The sequence below is a fragment of the Protopterus annectens genome, chromosome 1.part1, assembly GCF_019279795.1.
Source record: "Protopterus annectens isolate FY-2018-M chromosome 1.part1, PAN1.0, whole genome shotgun sequence".
Lineage (NCBI taxonomy): Eukaryota > Metazoa > Chordata > Ceratodontiformes > Protopteridae > Protopterus > Protopterus annectens.
Window position 1 is genome coordinate 1,053,620,722 of NC_056726.1, and position 17,834 is coordinate 1,053,638,555.

A 17,834-nucleotide genomic window follows, 5' to 3' on the forward strand; every position below is an offset into this window, starting at 1 on the left:
ATATATATATCCCCTTACCCAATATCTTGAAGCTAGTATATAGTAATATAGTATTAATGGTTGGGAGAGTGGCTTAATGGCTAAGGTGTTTGCTTGACAAATACAAGATGCAGGGTTTGAGTCTCACAAGGAATAATTGGCTAGGCTTAAAATAGCTTGCAAGGGCAGTTAGCTTAGTACTAAACTATGAACCTATGAACCTATAATGCAGTATAGGAGAAGTCTCCCCATACCCAAAATCAAGGAGCTAGTATATATAGACAGTATATCAGCAGTATCCCTTACCCAAGAACTTGGAGATAGTATATATACATTGTAGGAGGGAAGTCTCTTTGATCAAGATCTTGGAGCTGGTATCTGTACAGTGTAACAAAGCTATCCCATTAGCCAAGGTATTGGATTTAGTACACATACAGTATAGCAGGGGTATCGCCTTACCTAAGATCTTGAAGCTAAATCATATACAGTATAGCAGGGATGTCTCCTAACCCATGAAGTTGTTGCTAGTATTTATACAGTATAACAGGTATGTCCCTTTGTCCAAGTTCAAAGCATAACTTTGGAATAAGCAAAGCAAGGATATCCACTGACCTAATATCTTGAAGTTATTGTATATACATTATAGCAGGGATGTCCCGTTACCCAATATCTCAGAGTTCTTATCTATGCAGAAATTCACCATTACCAAAGATCTTGGAGCTAGTATATAAACAACATAGCGGGGATATTCCTTTTCCAAAATATTGGACCCAGTGCTTGTACAGAATAACACAGATGCACCATCACCCAAGATTTAAGATGTAGTATGTAAACAGTAAAGCAGGAATGTTCTCTTTCCCAAGATCATGGAACTAGTGTATATACGTTACAGCAGGAATGTCCCCTTAATCAATATCTTGGAGCTAGTATCTGCACAGTATAGCATGGATGCTTCCTTACCCAAGATCTTGGAGACAGTATGTGAGAAGTATAGCAGGAATGTCCCTTTACCCACAATCTTAGAACTAGTATATGTACAGTACAACAGAGATGTCCCCTTAGCCATGATCTCAGAGCTATAATATATGCAGTGTAGCAGAGATGTACCATTAACCAAGATATTAGAACTAGTATATATACAAAACAGTATGGATTTACCTTTACCTAACTTCCTGGAGCTAGTATGTATACAATAGAGCATGAATCTCCCTTACCCAAAATCTTAAAGCTAGTATGTTTACAGAATACCATGGATCCCCCCTTACCCAAACTCCTGAAGGTAGTATGTTTAAGGAATATCACGGATACCCCTTACCCAAGACCTTGAAGGAAATACAAGTACAGTGTAGGAGGGATTTTCACTTACCAAAAAGAAAAGTATGCACCACAGTTAAGGATCAGTCCACACACCAGAGTAATCCAAACAAAGCAGAATAACAGCCACCAAGGCTAAGGCTCTAACATTTTTTAGACACTGATAAGAGCTTTCATGCTGATATCCACTTTTTCAGATCATAAGAACTTATACAAAAACAGTCATTTAAATATACAACATAATTCACAACTAATCAGCTAATTAACAGCTAATAAAATAATTAGCTAGACTCCATGGCAACGTGTACACTTTAATGAGGTGATTTACGAGACTTCAGATTGGGCTTCACTGAAACACTGTCATCTGCCTGTAAGGTAATAATCCATTTTATCTCTTTATTTTCTATTTTATCATTGATGCATTCCCTTCAAATGCTTTTATTAATAAGCTGTAACACCATACGTTCACTTACCAAATATGTTTGAGCTAGAAAATATACAGTATAGCAAGAATGTCCACTTACCCAATATCTTGGAGAATGTATATATGCAGTATGATGCCACCTTATCCAAGATCATGGAGCTAGTAAATATATATATATATATATATATATATATATATATATATATATATACATATATACTTCACCAGCAGAGTTATTGGCTTTAATGATCTGCAAGTGATTTTTGTTGCTGGATCTTAGTGGTCTGGTGGTGCGATAGGGTTGGAGTAGATTCTGGAGGGATGGGACATTTAGTGGATGGTTTACTAGTTTGTGGGTGAGTGATAGTTGATACCATTGAAGGAGGTGAGGGAGTTCAAGCCAGCCCAGTGGTGACTACGGTAGGATGCCCCTGTGGTGAATTTGGTGATTTTGTTGTAGCAGGTCTCTAGCTTGTTTAGATCGCATTGCCTTAGGTTGGTATATATTGGAGAGGCATAAAGTAGGGTGGAGATAAAGTGGGAATTTGCTATTAAAATCGTTGCTGCTTTGGTGAGAAGTTGCTTATTTCTGTATAACGCTCCTAGTTTTTTGTGGACTTTTTTTATGGTCATGGATATGTGAATGTCAAATTTTAGTTTATTGTCTATTTCCACTCCTAGCAATTTGGTGTGTTCAGTTGGGTATATAGTGGTGTTGTCTTTTGCTGTGATGTTAAAGTGAGAGTTGTTTTGAGTATGTTTGGTGGATTCGAAGATGAGTAGTTTAGTTTTGTTTGGGTTGAGTATTAATTAGGCATCGGACAAACAAGTTTCAACAGAGGAAAAGGCTTCCTGTGTGACTTTTTTCAGTTTGAGTAGGGACTGAGCTGAGCAGATGATGGTTGAGTCATCTGCGTATTGTATGAGTGTGCCATTTTGGTGACAGAGGCTAGATTATTGGTGAAAACAGAGAAGAGTAGGAGTCCAAGGATGGATCCTTGGGGAACCCCTATGGAGACAGGGGGGAACCCCTATGGAGACAGGTAGTTGGGGAGATATGTCATTCTGCCATACAACGGATTGTTGGCGGTCAGACAGGTAACTCTGAAACCAGTTGGTGACTGATTGAAAGAAGGATAGATTATTGAGTTATTGAGGTTATTATCCATATATAGTAGAGAAGGATTCTCCCCTTACAAAAGATGTTGGAACTTATAACACACACACACACACATATATATATATTTATATATATATATATATATATATATATATATATATATATATATATATATATATATATGTATAGTATAGCAGGGATGTCCCCTTACCTAAGATCTTGGAGGTGGTATATATGCAATATAATTTTATTTCGCCCAGGATATCGGAGCTAGTATCTCCACAGAATAGCAGAGATGTCCCTGGATACAAGATCTTAAAGTTAGCACATATACAGTATAATACAGATGTCCCTTAATCTAAATTTTGGAGGATGTATCTATACAGGATAGCACATATGGCCTCTTACCAATGATCTTGGAACTAGTATATATAGAGTATAGCAATGCTGTCACCTTACTTAAGATCATGGAGCTAGTATCTATACAGGATAGCACATATTGCCCCATAATAATGATCTTGGAGCTAATATATATACAGTCTAGTAAGGATATCTGCTTACCCAACATATTTTAACTGGTATATATAAATTATAGCAGGGATGCCCCTTTATCCAAGATCTTGGACGTATTATCTATGCAGTACAGCAGGGATGCCCCTTACCCAAATTCTTTGTGCTAGTATATATACAATGTGGTAGGAATGTCCACTAACCCAAGATCTTGGGGCTAATATTGGTACAGTGTAGCAGGGATGTCCCTTACCCAAGATCTTTGAGTTTGTATATATTCAGTATAGGATAGTTGTCTTCTTATCCAAGGTGTTGGAAGTAGTAACTATACAGAATAGCTACACGATGCTTTGCCAGAGATGGTCAACACCTGTCGCCCCTGGGATTCAGGTTACTGGCAAAGGCTCTTGCCACCCCTATAGTGCCTTTTTAGGCAAAGTTCAAAGGACAAAACCACCACCATAACAGGTACAAGCATGCAAAATTTGAAGGTAATGCTACTCAATGCTAGAAGTCTAAACCTCAAAATGCACTCTATCGAGGCACTCCTAAAAATGGAGAACATCAATATCTGTGCAGTAACTGAGACCTAGTTCAAGGCTCCAGAGAGCACCCCTGCAATACCAGACTACAACTCTTTTCGGCCACCAAACCAGGATCGAAACACTAAAGGTGGAGGAGTGTCCATATTCACCAAGGATATTCACACCACCAGGTTAGTTGCCGAACACAATGCGTCTGAAATTCTCCAGGTGCAACTAACACTAGGTAAGACTGTAATCCAAATTGTAGCTTGCTACAGATCCCCCACCATGCCCCAAGATTCTTACTACACCCTTCTAAACATACTGGAAAATATTAATATACAACCAAACATCCTAATACTGGGTGATTTCAACTACCCTGCCATTAATTGGGAAAACTACTCGTGTACCAACACGTTTGCACAATGGTTCTTGGAATTCATAAATTCCAATGCATTGGATCAACATAATCCATAGTCCCACAAGGGGCTCCAATATCCTAGACCTGGTCATTACCAACATGGCAAATTGATGGTCCATACCTATGGTCACCCCCTCGTTGGTCAGATCAGACCATAAGCTAATCATCCTTAACATCCGCATCCCACCCCCACCCCCCAGTAAGGAAACCTCCATAAAAAACTTCTCCAAAGCCAACTTCATGGTACTCAAGTCAGAAGTTACAAACTTCATGACACCCATGCAGACGAGAACTGAAAGTTCGACTGCTGAGTCCTACACTAAGGCACTGTGCAGGCACATCCACTCATGCATGAATCGTGCCATCCCAAATAGAACCAAGGTGCTCTCCTCCAAATAAAGGAAGCCAATCTGCCATAAACAAACTTTACAACAAAAGGAAGAAACTGTTGCAGAAAGGAGGAAAATCCCAGGATGCAAAAAACTTCCTTACCAGCCTCAGTAAGAAACTGAGATCCCTCATAAAATCCTCCAAAGCTAGTTACGAAAATAAAATTGCCAAAGATTCCAAAGACAACCACAAGGCATTCTATAACTATGTCAAGAATCTAAATGGCAATACTCAGATCAGCTCTGAGCTACAACAGAATGGCATTAAATATACTGATCCCAAGGATATTGCCAATATCCTGGCAGATCAATTCAATGCCAACTTCACCCCCTCTCACCCCCTAAATGGCCCAACTCAATACCGGAAGATTGCCAAATTCTGGTAATAACAGCCACACAGGTAAAAAATGCACTCTCCAAAGCTAAGAATACAACATCCATGGGACCAGATGACATCCCGGGCTGTGTACTACATGAACTACAAAATGAACTGGCACCTCACCTAAGTGTCATGTTTCATCATACCCTCACCTCAGGCTTCATGCCCACTGAGTGGCACACAGCTACAGTTATCCCACTAAACAAGGGAGGATCCACCATGGATCCCGGGAACTACCACCCCATCAGTCTGACGAGCCTGATCTGCAAGGCCATGGAACGTATTATCAGGGAACTTATAAACAAAGACATTGGCAACCTGAAAACACTGGACCCCACCCAGTTTGGGTTCGTGAAGTGGCGATCTTGTCTCCTGAACCAAACTGACTTCTTCGAATCAGACTCCAGAGCCGTGGATGAGGGTAAGGCAGTCCACACAGCCTATCTGGACCTCGCCAAGTCCTTTGACACCATCCCCCACTCTAGAATCATAGATAAACTTACTAAGCTGGGCATTAATCCCTATGTCACTCGATGGGTTTCCAGCTGGCTTACTGACAGAACCCACACTGTAAAAGTAGCTGACTCCAAATCCAGCTCCAGACAAGTGACAAGTGGAGCACCTCAGGGTTCAGTCCTAGAACCTCTCTTGTTTGGCATCTACTTCTCTGAAGTACAGACCAACACTAAGGGACTCTGGCTAACAAAGTTCGCAGATGACTGCAAACTGGGAGCCATTATTTAATCCCCAAATGATGCGGATATTCTACAAAAGGGCCTTACAGAAACAGATGCTTAGTGCCAGAGTCATGGGCTCAAGCTCAATGCCAAGAAATGTATAGTTATCCCCTTTGGGAAAAAAACATTTACCCATGAATTACTACATAGGTGGCAGTACACTAAACACCGAAAGTGTGATAAGAGACTTAGGGACACAGGTGGACAGTGGTCTCACCTTCAATAACCACATCGCCACAACAGTCAGGAAATCCATCTATGTGGCACACCTCATCACTAAGGGCTTTTCTGAAAAAATGAGGTCATTGTCCAACTGTACTCATCCCTCATTAGAACCATTATAGAATGCAATGCCCCATTTGGTATGTACCTCTCAAGACATCTGCAACAACTGGAAAGGCTGCAGAAATACCTCACTAAAAGAATCACAGGCCTAAAGCAGATGCCCTATGCTGACCGCCTTAAAAAACTCCAGCTATACTCTGTCGAATATCGTCTACTCCGAGGCGATCTCTGCTTAACATACAAGGCCATGTCAAATCCAGAGCTGTTTGACGTGCTACACTTAAAGAAATCTCAATCCCTCAGAACCACATGCTCTAGGGATCTAAACCTTGTCATCACAATAAACAAAACGTGCTGGAGGGATATGTTCAAGACCCAGAGAATCCCCAGACTCTGGAATAGACTGCCCATACATGTCAAGCAGAGCACCTCTTTGGCCCTCTTCTAAAGGAACCTTGATGATTGGATGGGAGAAATTAAATTCACCCAGGGATCACGTCAGTTGCCCTTCTAGACAGGGGTCCAGAGAAGTAAATAGTGTGGGAAGAAATAGCCAGGGAATTGTTATGGCTAGGCTTGTATAGGCCCTGGGGCCGATAGCCTAGTACCAACCTATGAATCTATGAACCTAGAAATTCCCCATACCTAAGATCTTGGAGCTACTATATATAAAGTATGGCAGGGATGTTCCCTTATTTAAGATCTTGGAGCTGGTATATATATACAGTATAGCAATGATGTTCCTTCACCCATGATCGTGGAGCTGTTATATATACAGAATAGCAGGGATGTCCACTCATCCATGATCTCGGAGACAATATGTAAACAGATTAGCACAGATGCCCACTTATGTAAGATTTATGTAGAATAGTATAAATGTCCCCTATCCAACATAAAGAAGCTAGTATATATACAATATAGCAGGGATGTCCCCTTATCCGAGATCATGGAGCTAGTATACATGCAGTATAGCAAGGATGTCTGCTTACACAATATTTTGCAGCTAGTTTATAGACATTATAGCAGGGATATCCCTTAACCCAGATCTTGGAGATAGTATATATACAGTATAGCAGGGATGTCCCTTTACCCAAGATCTTGGAGCAAGTATATCTATAGTATCACATGGATGTCCCCTTACCCATGATATTGGACTAGGTTGTTAAGAGGCTAATGGCCATTAGGGCAATTATAAGGCTAGCTGTACATCCAAAACCATTTGCTTCCTTGAGTATCATTGGCATTATTACAGTGGGCATCATGTTAGTAGGGTGTTAACTAAGGATTTGTAGGGGGTGGTGTTAGTCAGGATAAAACTGTTGAATTATACATGGATGTGTCTGTAACTGTTGGGTCATGGTTGTGTTGTCTGGATGAAAGAAACTGACCAGCTTGTATTTTGCTCAGTTTAAACAGTTATTATCTGACTTTGCAGAACTATTGTGCTTTTCTGAGCTGTAACCGGGCAGCTGATGTGGACAGACAGAGTAGGTATAATTTCTGTGGCTAACTGTGGAGGAAATGAATAGCTGTCAGCTGCAGTTTGCTTATTATTCTGTTTTTTGAAGATGAATGTGATTTGTGTAAAGTGACTTGGAATATTTTAATGCATGTTGACTGTTGGGAATGAAGGTGAAAGATTTTACACTGCCATTCAATTTTGCCAGAATCCAATGTCCAGATTTTACATAGAAGTATCTATAACTGCTTGAAGGGGGTTGTCTGGATGAAAGTAACTGGCCCTTGTTTTACCTGATAAATTTAAATAGTCATCTCTCAAAACAAATAAATGATAAAGTGCATCTCAAATTACCTAGACCTTCAGAGCATCTGGGAGCCTAGTGGCTCCCACACACTATAGCTGTATAAGGGAATTTTGCTCCTGCCTTACTACTTACCTCTGCTGTTGCCCCCACCTAGTCTAAAACTAGTGCTGCTCAGTGGTATGCAAAGAAGGGTACTGTAGCTTGGGGGGTGCTGGGGATGATATCACTATTTCTTTAACTTTCCTTCCACACTTCCGAGGGCTGCACAGAGGATTGGGAGTGGTGTACTGTTAGGAGTAACAAGATGGACACATTACTGGTACCATTATTGTTTTACACTTTTCTCAAAGTCAGACCTCATACGCATATATAGGTAGCTATCAGTTAGGAGATGGTAAAGGAACATGCTATTTATAGATGTCTGACAGTGAATGTGTCATCTTCTATTTGCTTTTTCAGTTTTCTCCCAGTCTGACATTAGAGGGGTACACATAATGAGGCATTATTTTGGGAGTAGGAGTGAGGATGCTTTGTATAGGCATGGCAGCAGCAACCTTTAATATGACTGTGGCTTCCTTTGACCCTTAAGTTTCATCCCAATTTAACACTAGATGGGGGTATACAAAAAGTGACTACATTTTATGAGGGAGGGTAAGGAGGCAGGTACTATGTCCAGATATGATTTATATATGCTTGCAAACATTTGTCTTTTCAATTTATTGTGAATGGATCTATATCATGTTATTGAAAAATGAAAATGTCGGATGCCACAACAGCAAAAGTGTTGAAATGTCAAGGGTCCGTTTTTGAGATTGCAGTACAGTGAAGATTGGGATATTTGCCCTTTCCTCACTGTAGTGTCATCTCAGAGTTGGAATATATATTTAGAGGGGGTTGTGGGGGGCATAGCCCCCTACAATACCGAATTCGAGTTTCAGAATTTTTCTCTTGAGAGTGTTCGACATTTTGCATCTTTGATATGATATAGACACTTGTGAACTGCTACTTGGTCATCTTTAAGCATTAAGCCTGCGGTATAAATTATTTTTTTCTTTAAAATAACATAGTAAGATTAGAATTTCTTTCCTTATGTATTATTTTTGTTCATGCCATCATTGGATCAAAGGTTTGAAATAAGATGTCAAATGCACCTCAGAGACTCTGTAACAAAAACAGCATCTCTCAGCTTAATGTAGTTATTGCAGTGTATTCATAGTCAGAGTGTGTTGAAAGGATGCAGGAAAAAGCAAAGTTGAAGAGTAAGACTTCATTTCATTTTTTAATCATGGTTTTCATTCATTTCTTTGTTGGACAAACATGTTTAAAAAAAACAAAAAAACTCCAAAATGTAGCTCACAGCATCTAGATGCCCCATGGCTGAGACCCCTGGCTAAATGCAGTTGTTTTGTCCACAGTTATAAGAGTACAGCCTTGCCTCCTTAGAAAATGTTTATTAAATTAATAAATGTAAGAAAAAATGCAGAGTAAAACAAACTGTGAGAAGAAGGAGGAAAAAAGTAATTCAGATGGTGTGAGTAGGCCAGGATGAGGAAGGGCTGAAGGGTGCTGGATGATGTGTTGGGGGGCAGTGGGGGCAGCTTGGAGCACTTTGCCTAGGGTTCCAGTTCACCTAAGGCTAGCTCTGGTGTTGTGTTGATGACATTGGTCAGTCTCTGCATGTAGATGGACACAGGAGCACCGTGTGTCACTATAGACCACATCAGACCAACCATTGCTGTGTCCTTGACCTCCACATCCTCATGAAAGCCACACAACACGGCAATGAGGTCCATGTTAGTCTGAGCTGCAACATACTTTGCCCGATAATACTGTAACACATTTGCTAATTAATCCTGAATTCTGCAAACATGCCAACTGCAGCCAGAGAGGGGCTATCTCTGGTTGTTTGAAGCTTGGTGGGTCACACCCCTACTGGAGAGAGTAAGCTTATACTCTGTGTAGGAACTCTTATGATATCCATTCATGGTAAGAAGGTGTTACTAAACAATCCTCTGCATGGTATAGGAAGGATTTTTGCTTTATCCTGCTTTAGTTTGGGAATGTTGTTTCTTCTGGTATGTATTTGTTGACATGATCTTGGGAATTAGGTTGGCTACCGTGTAGATCCTCCATGTCTAGTAGTGACTGGTGGCAGTGAAGGTGATGTATGTACTACATCTTGTGGGGTTTTCTGTAGGGCCTTGTTTTGGAGTAGAGCCAAAGTGCACCAGGCCATGCCATGGTGACTGCACTCTACCTGGTGTGTGTCCACATATTCTTTTTACATATCTTAATGTATGTGAAGGAGGCACACACATTTTCCTGCTAGTTGTCACACAGCTAAATGGAAATACTTATGGGATAGTATCTCTTTTTCTAGTATCTTACCTTAAAGATACCATAGTTCTCTCATGTTCCCTATCTCCAAGAACAAGCAAAGAATGAATCATATTGTGGAATTTTTCCAAGAGGCGGGAAAGACTTGCAGGCAGCCTTGGATGTTGATATGTCAGTCAAATGTATTCATTCCAATTTCAGGCTAGATTCACTTATGGCTACCTTCCTATTCTGTCTCCTCAATATAGAGCTTGATGACAGGTTTGCTCAGCATGTGCTCACACCATGTCCCAACCTTGCTGAGGCTAGGAGTGAGATGCTTCAAGGTGATGAGGTCGGTAGTACCTTTTTCAGAGGGAGGTTTGTTCTTTTAACAACAGTTGCCTAGTATTATTGCCTGAGGTGGTGCATCCACAGATGGAGAAGGTTGTAGAAGTTGCTAAGGAGAGAGCAGCAGACAGATATATGACCTGAACTGAAAGATTCCTGGAGTAGATTGCAAACTCACTCAGCTGGTCTGCCCCTGTCTTTGTATCACCTGGGAGTATATTGCCTTGAGTTCATATTACATTACTGAATTGTTAAAAGTTCGAATGTCATATCGAACCCATATGATCAAACTTGTAACAGTTCGAAAAGCTAAAAAAAAAAAAAATAAACAACAGAAAAAACCTACCTGACCATTTAAAGCAGAAAGCCCCCCTGCACCCCTTACATGTGGGGTTGCACCCCCCCACACCCCCCGTTCTTTAACTATACCAACTCCGAGATTGCACTACAGTGCAGGAAATGGAAATCTTCCTATTCTGTACTGTACGGAGATCTCCATTGAAACATTCGAACTTTTAAAAGTTCGAACATATGGTGTCGACCATATGACTTTCAAACGTTTAAAAATTCTATAAAGTAGGCGTCTACCACTGACCATAGCGCTCCATCTCATGGTGATGGATCCTTTGGGTGTTCATCTCGACCATGGCAGGTACATCACACCAGTTGTTTACACCTTACCATATTACCAGCTATGTGTGGTTTGGTTCTTCTGCATCATGCCCCGCACACTGTTTGTTGTCCAGTCTTGCCCATCTCCATTTCTCTACCCACTGTTTCTCTATGAACATCCTTTATCTCCCCATCTTATTGTACGTACTTCCACCTCTGTTTATCTGTCCTATACTGCGTTTATTTATTTGCCTCCGCAAACTATCCTATCATCCTTTCCTTCACTTTTTTCATTTTTCCCTTCCGCTCTTCTCTTCAAATGAAGAAAAAACTTGTCCTTTCAAAAAAGTTTTCCTGTTCATTCCTATATATGGATATATATTGCCCTCTGATGTGACTTTATGCTTCCTCTTCCCTTCTTTCCTATTTTCCTGTACATTTTTTTTTTCAGCTTTATGCATCTAGCATGTGTGGACACTATACCAGTCCAGCTGCAAATACTATAAAAGCTACATGGTTTTAACACATACAACAGTCCTGTTAAGGGGAAATGGTAACACACACGCACGCACAGACACACCACACACACACACACACACACACACACACACACACACACACACACACACACACACACACACACACACACACACACACACACTACTGCCGGTATGCAAATTGCTTTACATTGAAATACATTGATCAGAGATGACATTTTCTATGCTTATAGACTGTGCAGTGTAGCATATGGTCAGTCTGTGGATTGTATTTATGTTTTGCTGTATGCATTTCACTGCATGGCTTTGTATACTTGCAGGATTTCTCTGCACAGGTAGGTCCATTTGCATAATTCCTGTGTGCCTCATTTATGCACTCTAAAGCAGAGCTATTTTTTTGCTTGGATATTCATGCTTCTCTGGATTGTTGCTATTCACTGGTGCATAGTTGTGCAAGACTTGTGCAGAAGTGTAAGGTATCTTTAGGAATAACAGCCATTCTGTTTATCAAAAGTGCTCACTTTCACTGTTAAAAAAGGGATAATTAGAAGGTCATATAAATGTTGCACAATGACTTTAGGAATCAATCAGAAGAGGATAGAAGGATTGGGAAGAGAGACTGGATAAACTATTCCCAAAGAAACAATGAAAGAACATATGTATGGCTTTCAAAAATGTAACAAAGTCTAGAAGATTTTTGATCTTTGCTTAGAAATGTTTGCGTAGGTATTTTTATACCCCAAACAGACTCCAAAGAATTTTTTCTCACGTAAATGGAAAATGTTGATGTGACGGGGAAGAAAAAGGTAACTAGGAACATATGTTTTGGGAGTGTAATGACTTGACAGACTTTTAAAAATTTCCTATGGAGTGCTCTGTGAGAAATATTGGGTGAGCAAATAAATTTTCTTTTTGTTTTGAGCTGATACACAGGATCTCAATTGTCTAGACAGAGTAAAGTCTTGTTAAACTGAATTCTGGTGGCTGCCAAAAAAAAGCAATTACTAGAAAATGGAAATCAAAATCTAAACCAACCATATTTGAAGATTGTAACAGAGAGAAAAGAAATGGACGTGGGAGCGTTAGAAAACCGTATATAGAAAAAATGGAAATTGTGGTAGCAATGCATGCAGAAAAAATGTTTTGCTGAAGAAATGAGGTTTAAGGGAAGGCAGGAATTGAGCAATACATGTATTGTTGGAATGATTATTTTGTACAGAATAATATATGTGATATATAATGTTAGTAACTGTGAACATGTTAATATGGTTTGTTTTTATTAATATAAATTTAACTTTGTCTATGTCACAATCGATAATTTGATAAAGGTGTTAAAAGTGTTCCATTTCAATAACATGAAAGGAAACAGTTTTAAATTCCATGAGTTTAGATCATTAACAATATCCACATGGCAAGACAGAATCTCTCTAAAGTTGAAATTGCAAGTCTGCAGTTTCCAATATTTCACACTATTATTATTACAGAAGAGTGTTGTAAGTGTGATAAAATGTCATCAGCAATTGTTTTCAGAAATTATTTAAAGCATAAATTCTAATTATATAGTAGATTATAAAAAAATAACTGAAATGATACATGTGCATGAGTAAATAAAGATAGTCTTTGGAAAGTTTATGTAATGCAGTAATTGCTTTATAACAATTTATCTAATCTAGTGTGTGTTTTTCAGAATAATCCACAAACAGGTAAAACTGACAAAACGTACGCTTTGCTGGGTTGTACAACAGGAAATACGTATTTTGTCAGAGGTGACAACCCCGACCACTCTTTGGTATGTTTTACAGAAGAAATTCCAAAATACAATTCTGCGTTAAACTTGCATCACAGGATATGTATTGTACTATTCTGAAGTATATCAAAATGTGTGCCTAGATGTTTTTACTTTCTAGACACAGATGCTGCTCTTAAGTCTTAGTGTAACTCCTTCCTCAGTAATCTAACATCACAGAGATGTCCTGTTGCATTTACTTTTTAAAATACATTAGATTTCAACACTGAGAACAGCAATACTAATGCAGAAAGATACTCACAGCAATTAAGAAGGTATAACAAGGGTATAATCAGGATGCAGCTCACATTTCTGCAGAACGACACTCACACTGATTAAGAAGGTATAACAAGGGTAAAATCAGGATGCAGTTCACGTTTCTACAGAATGACACACTGATTAAAAAGGTATAGCAAGGGTAGAATCAGGATGCAGCTCACGTTTCTGAAGAACGACACACTGATTAAGAAGGTATAACAAGGGTATAATCAGGATGTAGCTCACGTTTCTGTAGAACGACACACTGATTAAGAAGGTATAACTAGGCTATAATCAGGATTCATCTCACGTTTCTGCAGAATGACACACTGATTAAGAAGGTATAACAAGGGTATAATCAGGATTCATCTCACGTTTCTGCAGAATGACACACTGATTAAGAAGGTATAACAAGGGTATAATCAGGATGTAGCTCACGTTTCTGTAGAACGACACTCACACTGATTAAGAAGGTATAACGAGGGTAAAATCAGGATGCAGCTCACGTTTCTACAGAACGACACACTGATTAAAAAGGTATAACAAGGGTAGAATCAGGATGCAGCTCACGTTTCTGAAGAACGACACACTGATTAAGAAGGTATAACTAGGGTATAATCAGGATGCAGCTCACATTTCTGCAGAACGACACTCACACTGATTAAGAAGGTATAACGAGGGTAAAATCAGGATGCAGCTCACGTTTCTACAGAACGACACACTGATTAAAAAGGTATAACAAGGGTAGAATCAGGATGCAGCTCACGTTTCTGAAGAACGACACACTGATTAAGAAGGTATAACTAGGGTATAATCAGGATGCAGCTCACGTTTCTACAGAATGACACACTGATTAAAAAGGTATAACAAGGGTAGAATCAGGATGCAGCTCACGTTTCTGAAGAACGACACACTGATTAGGAAGGTATAACAAGGGAATAATCAGGATGCAGCTCACATTTCTGAAGAACGACACACTGATTAAGAAGGTATAACTAGGGTATAATCAGGATGCAGCTCACGTTTCTACAGAATGACACACTGATTAAAAAGGTATAACAAGGGTAGAATCAGGATGCAGCTCACGTTTCTGAAGAACGACACACTGATTAGGAAGGTATAACAAGGGTATAATCAGGATGCAGCTCACATTTCTGCAGAACAACACTCACACTGATTAAGAAGGTATAACAAGGGTATAATCAGGATGCAGCTCACGTTTCTGTAGAACGACACACTGATTAAGAAGGTATAACAAGGGTATAATCAGGATGCAGCTCACATTTCTGCAGAACGACACTCACACTGATTAAGAAGGTATAACGAGGGTAAAATCAGGATGCAGCTCACGTTTCTACAGAACGACACACTGATTAAAAAGGTATAACAAGGGTAGAATCAGGATGCAGCTCACGTTTCTGAAGAACGACACACTGATTAAGAAGGTATAACTAGGGTATAATCAGGATGCAGCTCACATTTCTGCAGAACGACACTCACACTGATTAAGAAGGTATAACGAGGGTAAAATCAGGATGCAGCTCACGTTTCTACAGAACGACACACTGATTAAAAAGGTAATACAAGGGTAGAATCAGGATGCAGCTCACGTTTCTGAAGAACGACACACTGATTAAGAAGGTATAACTAGGGTATAATCAGGATGCAGCTCACGTTTCTACAGAATGACACACTGATTAAAAAGGTATAACAAGGGTAGAATCAGGATGCAGCTCACGTTTCTGAAGAACGACACACTGATTAGGAAGGTATAACAAGGGAATAATCAGGATGCAGCTCACATTTCTGCAGAACAACACTCACACTGATTAAGAAGGTATAACTAGGCTATAATCAGGATGCAGCTCACGTTTCTGTAGAACGACACACTGATTAATAAGAAATAACAAGGGTATAATCAGGATGCATCTCACGTTTCTGCAGAATGACGCTCACACTGATTAAGAAGGTATAACAAGGGTATAATCAGGATGAATCTCACGTTTCTACAGAACGACACACTGATTAAAAAGGTATAACAAGGGTAGAATCAGGATGCAGCTCACGTTTCTGAAGAACGACACACTGATTAAGAAGGTATAACTAGGGTATAATCAGGATGCAGCTCACGTTTCTACAGAATGACACACTGATTAAAAAGGTATAACAAGGGTAGAATCAGGATGCAGCTCACGTTTCTGAAGAACGACACACTGATTAGGAAGGTATAACAAGGGAATAATCAGGATGCAGCTCACATTTCTGCAGAACAACACTCACACTGATTAAGAAGGTATAACTAGGCTATAATCAGGATTCATCTCACGTTTCTGCAGAATGACACACTGATTAATAAGAAATAACAAGGGTATAATCAGGATGCATCTCACGTTTCTGCAGAATGACGCTCACACTGATTAAGAAGGTATAACAAGGGTATAATCAGGATGAATCTCACGTTTCTACAGAACGACACTGATTAAGAAAGTATAACAAGGGTATAATCAGGATGCATCTCACGTTTCTGCAGAATGACGCTCACACTGATTAAGAAGGTATAACAAGGGTATAATCAGGATGAATCTCACGTTTCTACAGAACGACACTGATTAAGAAAGTATAACAAGGGTATAATCAGGATGCATCTCACGTTTCTGCAGAACGACACTCACTCTGATTAAGAAGGTATAACAAGGGTATAATCAGGATGAATCTCACGTTTCTACAGAACGACACTGATTAAGAAGGTATAACAAGGGAATAATCAGGATGCAGCTCATATTTCTGCAGAATGAGACTCACATAGATTAAAAAAGTATAACAAGGGTATAATCAGGATGCAGCTCACGTTTCTACAGAACGACACACTGATTAAGAAGGTATAACAAGGGTATAATCAGGATGCAGCTCACGTTTCTACAGAACAACACACTGATTAAGAAGGTATAACAAGGGTAGAATCAGGATGCAGCTCACGTTTCTACAGAACGACACACTGATTAAAAAGGTATAACAAGGGTAGAATCAGGATGCAGCTCACGTTTCTGAAGAACAACACACTGATTAAGAAGGTATAACAAGGGAATAATCAGGATGCAGCTCACATTTCTGCAGAACAACACTCACACTGATTAAGAAGGTATAACTGGGCTATAATCAGGATTCATCTCACATTTCTGCAGAATGACACACTGATTAATAAGAAATAACAAGGGTATAATCAGGATGCATCTCACATTTCTGAAGAACGACACATTGATTAAGAAGGTATAACTAGGGAGAATCAGGATGCAGCTCACGTTTCTGAAGAACGACACACTGATTAAGAAGGTATAACTAGGTAGAATCAGGATGCAGCTCACTTTTCTACAGAAGGATACTCACACTAATTAAGAAGGTATAAGTAGGGAATAATTAGGATACAGCTCATGTTTCTGCAGAACGACACTCACACTGATTAAGAAGGTATAAGTAGAGAATAATTAGGATACAGCTCATGTTTCTGCAGAACGACACTCACACTGATTAAGAAGGTATAAGTAGAGAATAATTAGGATACAGCTCACGTTTCTGCAGAACGACACACACTGATTAAGAAGGTATAACAAGGGTAAAATCAGGATGCAGCTCACGTTTCTACAGAACGACACTCACATTGATTAAGAAGGTATAACAAGGGTATAATCAGGATGCAGGTCACATTTCTGCAGAATGACGCTCACACTGATTAAGAAGATATAACAAGAGTATAATCAGGATTCAGCTCATGTTTCTGCAGAATGACGCTCACACCGATTAAGAACATATAAAAAGGGTATAATCAGGATGCAGATCACATTTCTACAGAATTACACTCACACTGATTAAGAAGGCGTAAGAAGGGTATAATCAGGATGCAGCTCACATTTCTGCAGAATGACACTCACACTGATTAAGAAGATATAATAAGGGTATAATCAGGATCCAGCTCACATTTGTGCAGAACAACACTCACACTGATTAAAAAGGTATAACTAGGGTATAATCAGGATGCAGCTCACATTTCTGCAGAATGACACACTGATTAAGAAGATATAAGAAGGGTATAATCAGGATGCAGCTCATGTTTCTGCAGAACGAAACTCACACTGATTAAGAAGGTATAAAAAGGGTATAATCAGGATGCA

The 17,834-nt window shown here is 39.5% G+C and overlaps 1 long non-coding RNA gene across 1 annotated transcript in view; it reads left to right on the forward strand.

The window, feature by feature from the left end:
• Positions 1–17,834, forward strand: part of LOC122808884 — a 148,939-nt gene that overhangs the window by 115,160 nt on the left and 15,945 nt on the right. The window contains exon 5 of the long non-coding RNA XR_006365838.1: positions 13,312–13,413. This is a non-coding gene — a long non-coding RNA (uncharacterized LOC122808884). The remainder of the gene's footprint in view (positions 1–13,311; positions 13,414–17,834) is intronic.